Source organism: Furipterus horrens, unplaced genomic scaffold (assembly GCF_987537825.1).
Source record: "Furipterus horrens unplaced genomic scaffold, mFurHor1.1.pri manual_scaffold_1, whole genome shotgun sequence".
NCBI lineage: Eukaryota > Metazoa > Chordata > Mammalia > Chiroptera > Furipteridae > Furipterus > Furipterus horrens.
The window spans coordinates 29,937,132-29,954,332 of NW_028327171.1; the positions used below are offsets into that span (position 1 = coordinate 29,937,132).

General features: G+C 34.7%; 1 long non-coding RNA gene across 1 annotated transcript in view; it reads left to right on the plus strand.

Moving 5' to 3' along the window:
• Window positions 1-10,398, plus strand: part of LOC150020823 (uncharacterized) — a 53,106-nt gene extending 42,708 nt beyond the window's left edge. The window contains exons 2-3 of the long non-coding RNA XR_016510591.1: window positions 5,124-5,189; window positions 9,994-10,398. This is a non-coding gene — a long non-coding RNA (uncharacterized LOC150020823). The remainder of the gene's footprint in view (window positions 1-5,123; window positions 5,190-9,993) is intronic.
• Window positions 10,399-17,201: the final 6,803 nt, after the last annotated feature.

Sequence of the window (17,201 nt, forward strand, 5' to 3'; positions counted from 1 at the left end):
TCTCTCTAGCTCTTGCTCTTTATGTGTGTAACAGTTTCCCTTCAGGTATCATCGGCAGCCGTCCGTCTCGAGAGACGATGGTGTAGCTTCTTAAGAGTCTATCTGCACTGCCGAGAATGGCTGTGCAGTCCGACTCGGGAGTGACACGGTATCTGTCTCCTCCCGTGTTGAATCGACATCTTGCGATGACGCTGGAGTGTCCTCTCCAGTGAAGCTGAAGCTACAGAGCCTGGGCAGGGTGATATGGAGGGTCTGCTGTTGCCCATGCAGCAGACCCTTCCCTTCAGGTATAAGAGTAACCAAATTGGTTTGGTAATGAGGAGAGAAAGGAAGTCACCTTGTTTCAAGAAAACTTTTGTGAAGGAGGTTATCCCTCTCCAGAAAGGCTTAAAGGGAAGGAAGCCCATGGCAGACCTCGCTGCTCAGATCTGACGGAAGGGATTTCCGAGAAGTCTGGCCAATATCTTTTTATGTGGTGCAATATGTACTGAGAAAGTATACATGCTGACCTGTCTCATTGCTAATGGCGCTGAGACTAAAGATGGAGACAGATGGATTGTTTGAATGATCAGGCAGAGAAAGTATAAGAGTTAGCCTATTTCACTTCCCAGTTCATGAGAGATGAAGAAATAAACCCACTGAAGTCTACAGCCCCTAAACATGGAAAATTCTCTAAATTCTCAATGCATAAAGACATTCATTATAACATTTTAATAAGAGATGAGCCACCTGTATCTTGGATTAACAAGTCTACAAATTCTTGATATTATCTCTGCCTTTGTAGCTAGCAGCACCATTTATTCAGATGGTCAAGTCAAAATCTTAAAGTTATTTTTGACGTTTCCTCTTATACTCTTCTAGTCCATCAGCAAAGTAGGTCAGTTTTAACTTTAAATAGATTATAAACCTGATTATTTCTCTCTTTTTCACCACTAAAATGCTAAATTAAGTCACTCTGATCTCTCTCCATTGTATTTAGAATGCTCAGTGAATTTTTCTAGTAAAATAGATTGAAAATTATGTATACATATATTCATAGAAATATTATATGAAAACACTTCCATTTTATTTTAGTCAATGGACAATTTAAAAAGAAATGTTCATTACTTAATGAACTTATTCAGCGCTATCTTGACTATATACTCTACCCTCTCAACAATGCTTCTCATTTATGGATGTAAAAATTTTGCTCATTGTTCACAGTTTATTTGAAATATTCTCTTCTTTATGAATTTTTCTCTCCTTCAGAAAAAATGTTATTTCTCCCTCCCTTATATTTCCATGTGTACACTCTAGCTCTATCTCTCTGTGGAGATTAAAACATTTTTTTTCCTGACATTTGAGTTATTGTTCTGAATATCTTTCTTTTTCTATCAAATTATAAACTCCTTAAAGACATCTTCTTTTAAATATTAAGCCACAGCAGGCTAACCTATTATCATATTAGAATCCCTTTTTCCCCCACCAGTGAGTTAATGCAGTTATAAATGACTTCTTTAAACAAAACCATCATAATACATACATGAACCGCATTCATAACATGTATCATATTTGAATTTCCCATATAGCCTTTATTGATTAAGTATTTTATACAAGTGAGTGAAAGAATAAAAATATGAATGACAGGATAAAAAATTCAGTGAAGAGTAAAATATTTCCAGCTGTGTGAACTATAAAACAGTAAAATAAAAATGTTTATATTTTATGGTGCTGCATTTAAAATTTTTATATATGTATAAACAGGAACTGCAAGATTAAGGTTCATATACTAATACTGAAAATAATTTATTACCTGTGTATGCTATAATTGGTTTGTTTAAATAAGGCACATTATAATCACATTAACTCACTTCAGGGTGTTTAATTCAACAATACCATCCCCTGCTGTGTCTTATTACTTAAATGGAGTTGCAATTTGGTTTTCCTGCTGACTATTCAATTGTATTTTCTAGACAAAGACAAATAGTTACTTACATCAAATTATTCTTGTTTATCTAAGGAGAACATTGATCAATACCATACAATCTAAGGCTAGCTACCTCTTTTTCTCTAATCACACTGCATTTGAAGGAGTAAAAATATCCGGCATTTTCAAATAATGGCTTGATTTAATTTAGAATACATTAAACAGCACTGATTTGCCACATTGTGAGATTTGAGTATGTAATCTAGTTTGGTAGCATAATATTTCCTAACACTTTGCATATTAGGTAAGACATCACATTTATTATCGTATTTAATTTTCACGATAAGCATATCATTAGTAAAAATGACCTATTAAGTTGGTAGAGCAGATAGGATTAATCACAATTTATCATTTTAGACACTGAATTGTAGAGATCCAGGACTCCAATAATAGTGTCTCAACAATTAACTCTGTGCATTTGCACTGTATCATATTATGCTTCAAAATTACAACATTATGCTTGATCTCTTCCTCATCTCACTACCTAAATCATGTTCTACACATAAATAAAGTGTGCAGTACCCTACCCTAACCTCATAATTCCTTGACCATAACTTAATCCCATACACTTAATCTTATTATCACTCAATACAGAATTTCTGAAATTTGAAAGTTCACTACTATATGTATGTGCAATTTCTTGTTTTACAGTTCTTTTATGCCATTAGTTCTACTCTGGCAATCAATCTCTTAACACTCTTCACTCTCCTATCTATCATCCCTCTCTTAGCTTCTCTTATTTCCTTACATGATAATGCCATACAATAACTCACTATATTCATTCTCATGGCAAAAAAATGGAATTCTTTTCTCTGTTGCAATGTTGTGCTCCACTGGCAATACCATGTGGGCATATGAAGGAACCAACTTCTGGGTCTATTGCACTTGATACTCATGTCTTGCATCCTCATTTGGCCCTCATTGCTATATGCCCTTCATCAAACACCCAAGGGCACCTCTTGCTTAGTCCCCTTGGTGTTTATTACAAACTCACCTTTATCCCAGGGTTCTCATTTTTCCTTTCTACTCTTTCAGGAGATATTTGGCAATTTTATTTCTGAGGGGAAAAGGGAGAAACATTTGAGCTCTTCCTTACTTCTCCAGTCCCATGTCTGCAGGTTTATTTGCATTCTTAATCAGTCTTACAACTATTTTTTTCTCACTTAAGTAAATGGTTTCTCTTCACCTTGAAAATTTAAGTTTGAACCTATCAGTTCATTTCTTTCTCTTGTGTTTTCCTTGAAAACCTTGTCTCATATATTTTCTCTTTTAACTTATACCTTTAAACTCACCTTTTATATTGACTATATGTATCAATGACTTTTTATGATTGAGAATAAAAACTCTCATCACTTAATGCTTCCATTGCTCAAGAATAAATAAATCTGACCAAATGGGAAGAAAAAACAAACAAAGAAACAAAACAGCAACAACAAAAACCTCCTTCAATCTCCAACCTGTGATTTCTTTTATCTTTTCTTCTTTACTCTACTCTTTTCCTTTTCTCTTTTTTCCTTCTCCCTTTCACTGACCCCTGGAAACAGCTGTTTTATCCAGTAACTTTTCTATAAGAATGCTTCAATTTTTTCTATTCTCTTCTCTCATTTTGGTTGTGATAAGTTCCAATCACTGACTATGATCAGTTCTTCCCTTCTCTGCTGATTGGTAGGATTGCATTTCCACACCTCCTTGAACGTAGGTGTGCTGTGCCTTTCCATTGAAATGCATATCAAAACTGTCAATGCCTGCCTATCCCCTAGGATCCCTTTGCCATTTTAGTGCACAAAGACTCTTGTGTTTCACTGCCAGAATTCAGATTTGTGATGCTCTTTGGGTCACTGGAGCCCAAAAAGCCTTGAATTTTATATCACCACGGTGGAAACCCCCCAAAAGTAACTGACATGTAGGGAGGTATAATAATGCAGGCTCTGTGCCCTTTGTGGTAAAGACAAGTTTCAGAGTTGACCTGTCCAGTCTCCATAGCTACGCTAATGAAAGAGCCAAAATTTCAGGGCACTTTTCTTCATATTGCAACATTTCTTGGCTTTGTTTCCTTTCACTCCCAATTTCCCACTCTGCTACTGCTTTTATCTATGAACACTTACTACTTATATTACTTTCATGTGAACCATTAGCTCAAGGGCCATTTCTGAGGGACCCAAACCAAAAGAAAATATGTGTAGAATTGACATGTGTCATATTCAGGCTGAAGGAGCCTGCGTGTAATTTGCCACCTACTTTCTTCCTCTCCCGTGACAAATGGCAATATTCCAGACAGTGACTGCTCTGTTGGCCTGGAGCCAAGAGTGAGGAAAATGTGGAGCAGAGTCCACAGTTAACTCATGATGGACATGCAGCATGTGAGAAAAAGAAAATTGTTCATTTAAAGATACTGAGCTGCTTACCCCATTTGTTTCTGTAGCATAAGTTAGCCCTTCTTTATGCAAGGGACATAAATTGAAACTCTTCTTGTATCAATTCGTGTACTATCAGGATAGATTAGGATATGCTATGGCTTAAATTGCTTATAATGGGAAATTTTTACTCCCCTTTGTTACTGGTGCTCTTGTTGCGTTTTCTGGTCCTCGTGTTACTGAACAAAAGTGGGGTTCGGCTGCCTGCTGCCCACAGGCATTTTCAGACGACAGAGGCTGGTGGGAAAGGAAATAGGTCTTTATTAAAGGGTAGCATAATTTGGGAGGGTGGGCGACTCCCTGGCTTTATGCTCGTCTCTTCCGCAAACCCCAGACTAAGCCCAGCCATCCTCAGAAATAGAAACAGTGCTCAGAATTCCTGCGCCATCTTTATCTGTCCTTTGGAGACAGGCTGCTAAGCAGAAGGCTCTCTGGCTTCAGACCCCCTCCCTGGAATCTGCATGTGGGGCTGGGGCTGTCAATCTGCAGCTGCTTTGCGCGCAGGGACCTGGGCTGCTGCCAACAACTGGCTGCCATTCAGAGGTTCCATCATGCTGGTTGTGGGGCCTTGCGCCTGCCGCGAGGCTCAACACCTGCTGCGCAGCCATGCTGCCTCCAGAGCCCACCAGTCCTGCAAGCACTTCGGCCAGCCCACAGGTCCTTCCTGTATATCCCAGAGGGAGAAGGGGGCTTTCTTCCTTCCCTCTGTTTAAGTTTCATGACAACAGATTTCCCTATACCAGGTAAAGACATGGCAGGAGGAGTCCCTGCACGGAGCAAGCACGAGGATAGTGAAATGTCTGGATAAGGTAAAGTCCTTCTATTCCCTTCTTGTACATGGCAGAATGGGGAGATGCTGTGCTCGGAAGGAACTCGTTAGTCTAGCTTGGGAAAAGGAGGGGATTGGTTGGGGGCGCTGCACCCTCCCAGAGCCCATGGAGGTTTGGGTTGGGAGATTTAAATAGAGGTACCAGTTTTTAAATTAAAATTAAAATTAATTATAATTATATAAATTTGAAATTTTCATTTCTTATTTGTATTAGCCACATTTCAGTACTCAGTAGTTATTCATGGTGAGTGGTTACCATATTAGATAACCTGGCTCTAGGAGATATATTTCCAGAGACAGAACTTTCCTTTTTCCCTAATAACCAGTAATTTCTTCTATATTTTTTATGACTAATTTGGGTTATATATCCTTTTCTAAACCAATACTTATATAGGGGGATGATGTTTCGCTTCCATATTCTTGTAGGTCTTTCATCTACATTCTCTCATGCTTCTTATATTTTAAGGGTTATTTTTGTTTAGTCTTGCCACTAACTCAACTAGAGGACTGAAAAATATCAATATTTTCTATCTCTAAATGTTAAACAATCATCTATTTTCAAAACAAAGGCAAACACTAGCGAGGAAGAAAACACCTGACTAGTTAATTGAATCAATCTCATAAACCCTAGATAGCCACAAGACAGGAGCTATTGATAGCACATTACCTTCACTTTTTGGTTGATGATAGTTCATGTGAATAAAGGCAGATTATTCTGGAGATAACTGATTTATAAATACAGTCAATTAAACATTGTAAGAACTTGGAAAGCATTATGCCTGGCCTAATGTTGGGTTAGATTTTTCAAATTTCCTTTCAGCAGAAAAGTAGGCCCTCAAACAAACAAACAACCAAATAAACAAACAAACAGACCGGAAGTTGACAAGGCATTTTATCCAGAACTGGTATAAAATGAATCAAACTCAGTATCTAGATATTGAATAATGTCAGCATATTAAATACTGTTAGAAAGAAGAAAAATTAGATTTATTATTATTTCAAAGAAACAAGGTAAAACTAGAAATTGCGTTAAAAATTAATTGTTTAGGAATCATAGCAATCTAAAAACAAAATAGTTTCATATAGTAAGAGGAAAATGGTGTGAATGAAGCCAGAAAGTCCTAATAATATTAAGTTAGATGTTGACTTTGTTTTGCCTGAGTGGGTTGGCTAGAATTTGAAGCAAGAATTTTTGTAGAGAATTTGAGAGAATCTTTAAAATGTCACTAGAACTACTAAGAGAGATTAATAAGATTATATGTTAGAAGATTAATATGAAAAGGTTAATTGTATATCTATACACTACCAATGCACAATCAGAAATTGAAATTTAAAAACATTATTTTAGTAGCATCTAAAGTAACAAGTTTACTTAGAGATAAACTTGACAAAAGATGTGTAAAATCTGCACAAACAGCTGTAATACTTAGTGCAGATAAATTAAAGAAAACCTAAATTAATTGAAAAAACAATCAGATGACTATTTTTAAGATGCATTTTTTTTGCAAATTGATCTATATGCTAAGTGTAATATCAATCAAAATCCCAGCAAGCCTTTTTTGCAGAAATTGGAAAACTATTCTAAAATTTATCTGAAAGTATGAAGGTCACAGAATAGCCAAAGCAACTTTGATTTAAAAAAATACAATGTTGGAGGACTAACAGTACTTTATTCTAATAACTATTAGAAAGCAATCATAATCAAAACACTACAGTTCTGTCATCAAGACAGTCAAAGAGATCATTGAACGAAGTCCAGAAATAGAGTCACACATGCAAACAACAGATTTCAAAAAATGATGAGTAGGAAATTCTGTGGAGAAAGGAGATCCTTTCCAAAATATGGTGCTGGAACATTCAGATGTTTATATACAAAAAAAAAATTTAATCCATATCTTTCTCCATTTATAAATATATCAAAATGAATCATATCTTGAATGAAAGAAGCAACATTATAACATTTCTAAGAATAAGCATAAGGGAAAAATCCTCTGTTTTCTTAGGCTAGAGAAATATTTCTTAGATATGATATGAAAAACAATCTATAATGGAAAATATTAACAAATCAAAGTTCAACAAAAGTAAAAAAAAAAAAAAGAACCTTACATTTTTTAATAGATTTGTTAAGAGAATGAAAAGATAACCCTTAGATGGGGAAGAATTATTTGCGAAGCATGTATCTGCTAATGATGTATATTAAAAGGTCTTCAAAAATAACACCCTAAATAAGATATAAGCAACAGATTTGAGCATATATTTAACTAAAGATGCCAAAGATGTATTGGTAGTAAATAAGCACAAGAAAAGATGCTGAACATTATTCATTAAGAATATTAAGATTAAAGCTTAACCATTTACCACTGCTAACTTTATATATAGGTGGTTAGTATTAAAAGCACTTACCATACTAAGTGTTAGCAAAGATGTGGAAAACTGAAGCTCTTGTATATGGTGGCTAGAATGAAAAATGGTAAAGCTACTGTGGAAGATAATTTCATACTTCTCAGAATAGTCCAACCTAGATCTACCATGTATCCTAGCTGCTCATTATCCAAGAGAAATAAAAAGGTATGTCTATATAGAGAGCCATTCATGGATATTTACAGCAGTTTTATTTGTAAAAATACCTAATTAGGAAGATAAAATGACCATCAATATGTAAATAAATAAATTCTCATATATCTATACAATAGAATACTATTCAGAAATTAGAAAAACAACTATTATAATATAAATATCAAAATGATCATGTTATGTGAAAAAAACAATATAAATTATATACTGTAGGATCCCATTTATATAAAATTCTAGAAAAATGCATAATGACAGAAAGTTGATAAGTAATTAACTAAGGATGTTGGAAGATCAGGTCAGAAAGTGAGGGAGGATTACAAATACACATAAAGATACTTTTGGGGGATGATTGATATGTTCATTATCTCAATCATGGTCATAGTTTCACAGGTATATACATATTTTAAAACCTATCAAATTGTCCAGTTTAAATACAAGCAGTTAATTGTGCATCAAATTTACCTCAATAGCACTATTAAAGTTTTCAAAAATCCTGTGGTTCAATTCATGGAATTTGGAAGAGTGACTATTTACAATTTCATATGATTTAGAAAAGCTAGCATGATAATTTCATCAGATTAGGAAAAATAACATGACATCATCATATGATAAAGCCAAAGGTAAGGTTAGTTCAGAAAATATTTACTATAAAGTCCTGTATTTTTTCTCAAGGTGACTATAGCTAAAGTGAATACGTAAAAACAATCAGTTGATAGATTCTTAGTCCATATATAATTAACATAAATAGGTTATTTATGGTAAATCCAGCTTTTCCTAGAGTGTGTTTTTAGATAATTAATCCCTATAATTTGTCAAAAAGAAGATTTTTATGTAATGCTTTATACTGCCAGCAATTGCTTGATTACTTTTAAATATTACATAATATGATAGATACATACATATATACACACACACACACAACTATATTGTTTCTAGTAGTATCATATACTATAAACAGTTAGAGGCATCATAAATTCTGCAGAGACCATTCTACAATGAACTCAAGGATGCAAAGTACACATATTTTACAACCCCACTATAATGGGAAGAGAGGTAAGAAACTTCAAGGAATGTAAGACTTGATTCCCTTATGAGAAAGTTTTAGTACATTACTATTTGATATAAATGTTGTGGTAATAATTAGACATCATGTAAATTGAGACTATAAGCAATCATAAATTACCTAAATCAAATCCTCCTCAAACAATAATTTAAAGCCATATAACTTAACCAAGTTGCCAAGACAAAGTTTTTGCAAAATATACTTACAAATAATGAAATAATTTGATTTGCTAGAGTTTTGCTAGTGACAAGTCAATTATATGACTATTATTTATATGTCCAAAATGAAAAATTTGTTTTTATTTTTGTTTTGTCCTTATTAAATTATTTTTGGGACAAGTAGTAATTATGACCCTATACTATTGAAATTTGAAATCTCTTCTCCATGGTTGAGTACCATCAATCATTCTAATAAACCTGTGGTTTGAAGACAAAGAAATACATATTTTTAAAAGAAAAAGGGTAAAAACCAACATATATTGATTTTGATTCAGCAACATTAGTGCACAAAATTTGTCTCTGGATCAATATCAGGCCATCTATAAGTAATTCATGTAATGTACACTAAAAATCTCACATGGTCAAATAATATGGGGGGAGAAAAAAAGGAAACTGGCCCTGGCCAGGTGGCTCAGTTGTTTGGATTGTTACCTCATATACCAAAAGGTTGCAGGTTCTCCCCAGTAAGGGCACATACCTGGGTTGCGAGTTCCAGCCCTTGTCCTATGGTTACGAAAGGCAACCAATCAATGTCTCCATCTCCCTGCCCCTTCCTCCCTCTTTAAACATCAATAAACATATCCAAGGATGAGGATTAAAAAAAAAGTAATGAAAACTGTGAACTATATGTTTGTCCTTCACAGATATATTTAGCAGTACTCCATAGTATAGCCATGGTGAATTGCTGATGATCATTCTGAAAGCCTGCCAGATCATCATATAAAGAGTGGCCTGAGTACTTTCCTTTCTAGTGAGGTAATTAGTTCGTACTTTAAGAAAAAGTAGACAGTAGTATATATCTAAATTTTGATACTGCTGCAACTTCTACTCAGAGTGTAAGTCCGTTAGGAAGATACTAAGTGTTTCTGGATGTGGACCAGGACCAAGGCGGTTTTGTTGGACTGGTCTGAAAATGGGTTCTTCCACAGCATCACAGGAAATGCATTTCGAAGATATATGCATAGGAGGATGTGAGGTGTGGTGGCAAGATTTATTGGAGCAAAAACAAAGGACTGCCCCCCCAGTATCCGATAGAAGTCTCATCACCACCAGGTGGCTCAGCTCCTTCTTGCTGTGGAAGAAGTGTAGCCTCTGGGGCTGCAAGTTGGCACTTGTCCTCACCAAGCCCAGGAGATGCTGCATCATAATCCTGGCATTGACTTCCGAAGTCTCTGTTCATCTCTGTTCTCATCCAGGCTGCTCTCCAGGGCTGCACTTCATCTGATTCTGCTGCTACACCTGCCACATCCAGACCCCTGCAGCTGCTATGGAGAGAGAATAAGTGAACAAACCTCTGGCCTTTGTTAAGTTTGATTATATCTCCTTGGATGTGAGAAAAGGTAAGCTTTCTTTCAAACTAACCAATGTTCTTCCTAATTCTTCAGTCTCTCTCCTGGATCCTCCAGGGTTTTGTGCCCTTATCCTACATGATTCTTTTCCCAGATTTTCCCAGGCTTAGACTCCTCCTTTTTCTAGTCCCCATCTTGCCTGTCACCCACCCCTACCACACAATCTGTGGGAAGGGGCTGGTTGTTCCTTTGGAAGATTGGAAAGCTGATCCTGATCCTGCCTCACTTCTGTGGTGTGGGGATAGAAGAATGTTAACCCCTTGGTGGGGCAATGGGTCTATGCTCTGGAGTGTCTAGAAGCTATAGCTTTCAGGCTTAATCAGGTTTAGCCAGTTTAGCTGCCCTTCCTTTTGTTAATACCTAACTAACTGCCTATTGAAGCATTAGTATAAGAGGATCTGAGAGGCAACGTCATATGATTTCATCTATGAGGTATTGTTATAAAAATTAACTAAGAATCTCAAGTTTTCCTCTGTTCCTTGGACTTAGGGTGGAGTTTGTAGCTGAGGAAGATGTAATCAGAGATATTATACTATGACTCCTCAAAGGCCAGGCATCTCCTCACCTCAAGAGACCCGCTGGACAGTCCTGTGAGGGTTTTTGTAGAGGATGACCATGTTTGCACCACTCACCAAAGACCCCGCCAGGATTCTAGCTCTACTTCATTCAGGCCCTCTGAGAGAAAAATCATTGATTATTCTGACAATAGAGATGTTAAAACTGAGTGTTTCCCCCTTCTATAATCTGGTTCTTGGCTTTCAACCTAGAAGATATTAACTTAGTATTTACAGCTTGCATAGCACCCTTGGATCCCCGATTCTATAAAACATTAGATTATTAAAGCTTCACTAGCATAAATGAAACAGTGAGTGGCTATTTAAGGTTATTTAATAATCTTTGTCTGAAGTTACCTTTGTTTTGAATTAAATTTCTTATATTTATTCACTTATTTTCTTTTGGGGTCACATATATATACTTGGTCAGCTATAAAATGTTATTTCTGCAACCAATTTCTCACTGAAATTCAAAGTCATTCATTTAAAATAGAGGAATTTTAATCTATTCATTTAAAGTAGATCAAATTGGAAAGCTTTTTAAAATCCACTGCTTAATTTTGTGTCAAACTCCTTAAATATTTTTTTTAATTACACTATTAGACTGTTTGTGAGTAAATTCACTGGAGTACTGCCTGCAGATAATGAGTTAATATACAAATGGAAATTCCCACTGTGCTGGGATACTGTGACATTTTAATGCCAACCAAAATATGTTGGCATTCTGACCTTAAGAGTTCTTGCAGCATATGGGAAACTTGCAAATTTCCAGCACCATGCTTAACTTAATAAAAACAGATTCAAGGAACAACAGAAATAGACAAGGCAGTCCATTTTTTTTTGATTAATATAAGTTTTGTTATTTGTAGCAATAGAATTGATTCTTAATTAACAATATATAACTATTTCTGGACAGAAAATGAAAAGAGAACAATAAAATAGAGGAACACAAAGAAAAGACATGTTGTTTCACAGAGGAAAATAATTCATTTCCTATAAATTAATTAATTTAGCCATGCTACCTAGACTGAGAAGTTGTTTTGTTTCTTGATTTGTAAAAGGAGAGAATTGCAACATTTTAGACCATGTTTTAGACCATGACACTGCATTCTAATTTTTTTTTTGTCACAGAAATTAAAATTTTGCTCTTGAATAATTATCAAATGTGTAATTTGTTACATTTTAGACATGTTATTCACTATTTGGCTTGTATATACACTTTGTATCCTTAACTTGAGTATATATTCTTTATGGTAAAACAGTTACATCTCATATTTTATAATCTCAGTCCCCATCTCCCTGATTAAATCATAATGCCTCTTAACTATCTTTATCTGTAAACATGCTTTCTCTAGTTTATATGTCAAAGTTGTCTTCCTAAAGTTGAGCTCGGATCCCGTTACTGCCCTCTTCTGGGTGAAATAAAAAAGACTTAAGGCCATCACCTAACTCGGTGCACTGCTTAAGGCTCATGCCATTTCTCCACAGATAGACTGTGGCAAGAAATCAATCCAGTTGAAATCAGTCTAAATTCACAGTTAGATCCCTTAACACGTCTGTCACCTGCTTGAAGTGACCAAGCAGAGAATTAATCAAACAGAGGGAATTAGTGCAGTAGGTCCCCCAAGGAAACTATATAAGTAATTTTGGATTGTGAGAAGTTTAGAGTAATTTACCTTCAACTGTGTCCACTTGGATTAGCCTGTACAATATCATATAAAGGCAAGCATGGGGTTTTCTGAAGGTAGAAGATTCTTATAATTGTTTTCTCTGTGACTGTATAGCAGATTTTGTAAGGGAGCATAGAGAAGTTTGTCAAGTAGGAAACAGAAGTGAACTGGAATTATTATATGCTTTCGGATAGCCTCCTGACATCCTTCTTAAAAAACTTAATGTACTTTTAATTATCTAATGAATGATGGCCAATTTTTTTTTCACCCATTTAAAACTCTGGTAGTCTTTTACTATGACTTTTAAATGTGTTGTAATTTAGTCAAACTGAAAAACTAGTCTTTGATGTAACCTATGATATTCAGTATTTCTGCATGTTCAAATACATGCTATGCCTGAACTTTGGTGCAACACTTGAAGTCTTGCACATGTCATATTTATTATGACTCTGAACAGCTTTTGTCAACTAGAATTTTGAAAGAATTAGCACCACTATTTTTGTCAGGTTTCCCATAGTAAGTAATTAGCTGGTGCCACTGTAGATGTATAAAAGATTAATTAATTTATTATAGACAATGGATGCCTTGAGCATTAGAAAAATTCTGTCATGGAAACTCAATTGAAAACATTTGTTTTGGAAACCAAATTAAATCCAACTGTTTACCAATTTCAAAAATAGAAGAGAAATCCAATGTTAGCTTTTTATTTAACCCTTTTTTAGGTCTACACAGGAGGACTTTTTGGAGAGACTATGGTTTATTAACTGTTGTCACAACAGCTGCATTTTCTCCTGTGGTCATTTATAAGATCTAGAAAATTGGTGCTGTTCTTCCACTTGAAGTGTTTTCCTTTTTCCTTTTTTACTGCAGTAAGAACACAATGAGATCTACTCTCTTAACAAATTTTAAATTGTATGATACAGTATTGTTAACTATAGACACAATGTTGTACAATTGATCTCTAGAACTAATTCATCTTGTATAACTGAAATTTTATAGCTGTTGAATATCAGCTTCCCATATCTTCCTCCCTATAGTCCCTGGAAACTGCTATTATGCTGTTTCTATGACTTTGACTCTTTTATACACCTTATATAAGTGGAATAATGCAGTATGTGTTTTTGTGACAAATTAAAAAATGGCAAAGCACTTGAATAGACATTTCATCAGAGAAGACATAAAATGACCAACAAGCATTAAAAAGATGCTCAATATCATTAACAACCAGGAAAATGAAAATCAAAACCATACTAAGATTATCACCTCATACCTATTAAGATGGCTATTATAAAAAAATAAGAGACAAGTGTTAACAAGGATGTGGAGAAATTGAAACGCTTGTTTGTGGGATGTAAATGTGATGCAACTGCTATGAAAAACAGTATGAAGTTTTCTCAAAACACTAAAAATAAAATTGCTACATGATGTAGCAATCCCACTTCTTTGTATTATCCAAAGAAATTGAAATATGAGTCTTGAGAAGATATCTGTATTCCCATAAGTACTGCAGCATTAATCATAGTAACTAAGGTATGGAAACAACCTAAGCATTCATCAATAGGTAAATCATTAAAAACGAGACATATACACATGCACACAATAGAATATGATTTAGCCCTGAGAAGGAAAGAAATTTTGCTATATGAAACAATATAGATGAAACTAGATGACATTATGTTAAATAAACATTTCAGCCCTAACCAGTGGGCTATGCTGACTTCTCTGCTGACCCTAGCCAAGTTCAACTACAGGTGACTTTTTCTGCCTTTCAAAGACACAGACCTTGCTGTGCATTCTCCACAGGAACATCACATCCATCTTAAGAATATTCCTTAGAAGTGCTCCATTCCATAATCTTATGAATCACAAATGTTTTGAAATCTTTGTCCTGTAAGATTCAGTACTAATGGAGGGTCAAGTTTCTTTCTCTTGTTCACCCAAAAAACATTTTTTTGCTCCTCATCTCCAACTACTTGGTGTTTTTTTTTTTTTTTTTTTTTTCCCCTCCATGAACCTGGTCTATACAATCGGTAAGGCCTATGTAGGAGGTGCCTTTACTATGACCCACTAGGTCTTCATAGTTAATCCTTTCTGGCTCTGAATTAAAAAAAAAAAAAAGTTTGTTTTCATTGCGGTGAATCAAATCTTAACCTGAGTAAATGCATCTTAAAGGGAAGTCTCTCTCTCTCTCTCTCTCTCTCTCATGTTTTATGTGGCTTTGTATATAGCAAAAATGCTAAAACCTTTTGTATTGAACAGATACATAGAAAACTGTAAAATATTTGATAATATCTGAAATAGAGTTCAGATATGAAGTATTCCTTTAATCCACCATGCTGGCCCCAGGAGTATGTTGGAGATTACTACAATGACAGCAGCTGCTTTTCACTTACATTCAGAAATGTTACTTGATCCCTCTTTGATTCCATCTTCATCAGCTAACAGGAAACACATTATTCATTAGGTAGCTTTTACTTTTATTTTATTTATATTTACAAAGCTTGGTTCCATTTTCCATACTATTATTTATGACAGTTTAGAAAACACTTCTGGTGTCCTAGGTTTCTTTAGGTAAAAATCCTTCCGGGTTTGATGAATTCTTGGAACTATTTTTGATATTCACCCTTAGGCAGTTCAAGCCCCAGATTTATTCTCAATCTTGAAGTGTTAAATTCAGTAATAGGGACAATGTTTATTCACTCTTGTATTATCAGTGTTCAGCTAAGTGCCTGGCACAAATATGTTTAGTTTGCTTGCATCAGATAATAACATATCTTTCACTCAATTCAAAAGTCATAATTTAATTATTTATCATTTAAATAGCCAATGTGAATTAACATTTATAGAAAGTAATTAATCTGAGGAATTTTTCCGGTTCAAAGAAGTGCAGAACAGTTTCAACTTAGGCAGTGTCAAGAGATGAAACCTGATTTTGAGGAACTTTCTTTAATGAAAGAGACAACTAAAACACAGAGAAAACAGGGGCACCTAAGAAATAAAGAGATCGAATAAGGTAAAAGCTAAATTAGGCAGAAGTATATGTTTAGGCCATCAGAGAAAATTATTGTAAGAGTAACCCTTTGTTATTCAATTTTAGGAGATGCTTATTTTAGAATGATATTTTGTCCCACAGCACAGCATAGACAAAACTGAAGTCCTTCTCTTTGTGTTGGCATCTTGGTTGAATATACACTACAGAATAATAATTTAGGTATTGATGATACCAAATGCTGCTGATAATGTGGAGTAACAGGAACTTTTATTCATGCTGGTTGAAATGCAAAGTGGTGCAACCACTGTGAAAGATAAACTTTAGGTGTCTTATCAAACTAAGCATATTCTTATCATAAGATCTAGCAATTCTGCTCCCTAGTATTTACTTCAAGGAATTGAGAAGTTATATTCTGTGCTTGAACAATTACAGCAGTTTTATTCATAACTGCCAAAATCTGAAAACCAAGATGTTCCTCAGCAGTGAATAGACCAAAAAAAAAAAAAAAAAAAAAAAAAAGAAAGTGTACATCCAGACAGTGAAATATTATTCAGTGATAAAAAATATGAACATTTCCAAAAATAAATTTCTATAAAGAAATAAGTTATCAAGTCATAAAAAGACATGGGGGAAAATTTAAATGCTTTTTAGTAAGTAAAATAAACTAATCTGAAATGGCTTGATTCCAACTATATGACATCCTGGAAAAGGCAAAACTATGGATACAGTAAAAAGAGCAATGGTTGTCAAAGTCTGGGACTTGTGAGGATTGATAACAAAGCACAGAGGTTATTAAGGTAATGAAAGTACTCTATATGATACTAGAATGGCGAATACTTGTTGTCCGATAGGATGTACACAGACTCATAGAATGCACAACAAGAATGAACAATATTATAAACTATGGTTTTGGGGTGACTAAGATGCATCAATGTAAAGTTATCATTTGTAACAAATATACTATTCTGATGACACATGTTGACAATGGGGAACCCTAAGGAAGTGTGGGGGCAGAGAGTATAAGGGACATCTCTGCAATCTCTCAATTTTGGTGTGAATCTAAAACTGCTTTCAGAAAAAGTCTTAATTTAAAAAAATAGACCTGGCTGGCATGGCTCAGTTGGTTGGAGTGGCATGACATAAGTCAAAAGGTTGGAGGCATGACTCCCAGTCAGGGCACATGCCTAGGTTATGAATTCAGTCCTTAGTAGGGGCATATGTGCAGGAGGCAATAGATCCATTTTTCTCTCACATTGATCTCTCTCTCTCTCTGTCTCCTCCCATCTCTCTTTCTGAAATCAAAAAGAAAAAAAAAAGTGTGGCCTTGAGTATAAACCTTTATTTGTTTTATATCAAACATCAATTATATTGTTCGAATTTTCTTTAGTCTTTTTATTTTCTACCTTATCAATTATTGATAGAGATTTGTCTTTTACTGCTTATTTTACTTTATTAGAGATTTTGTTTGTTTTTATTTTAACATATTTAAAATGTTTTATTAACCTGTGAAATTAAATATTTTAATCTTTAGATTCTACCGTTTTTATTTTGGGCAAAGCATTTCTTAGATCT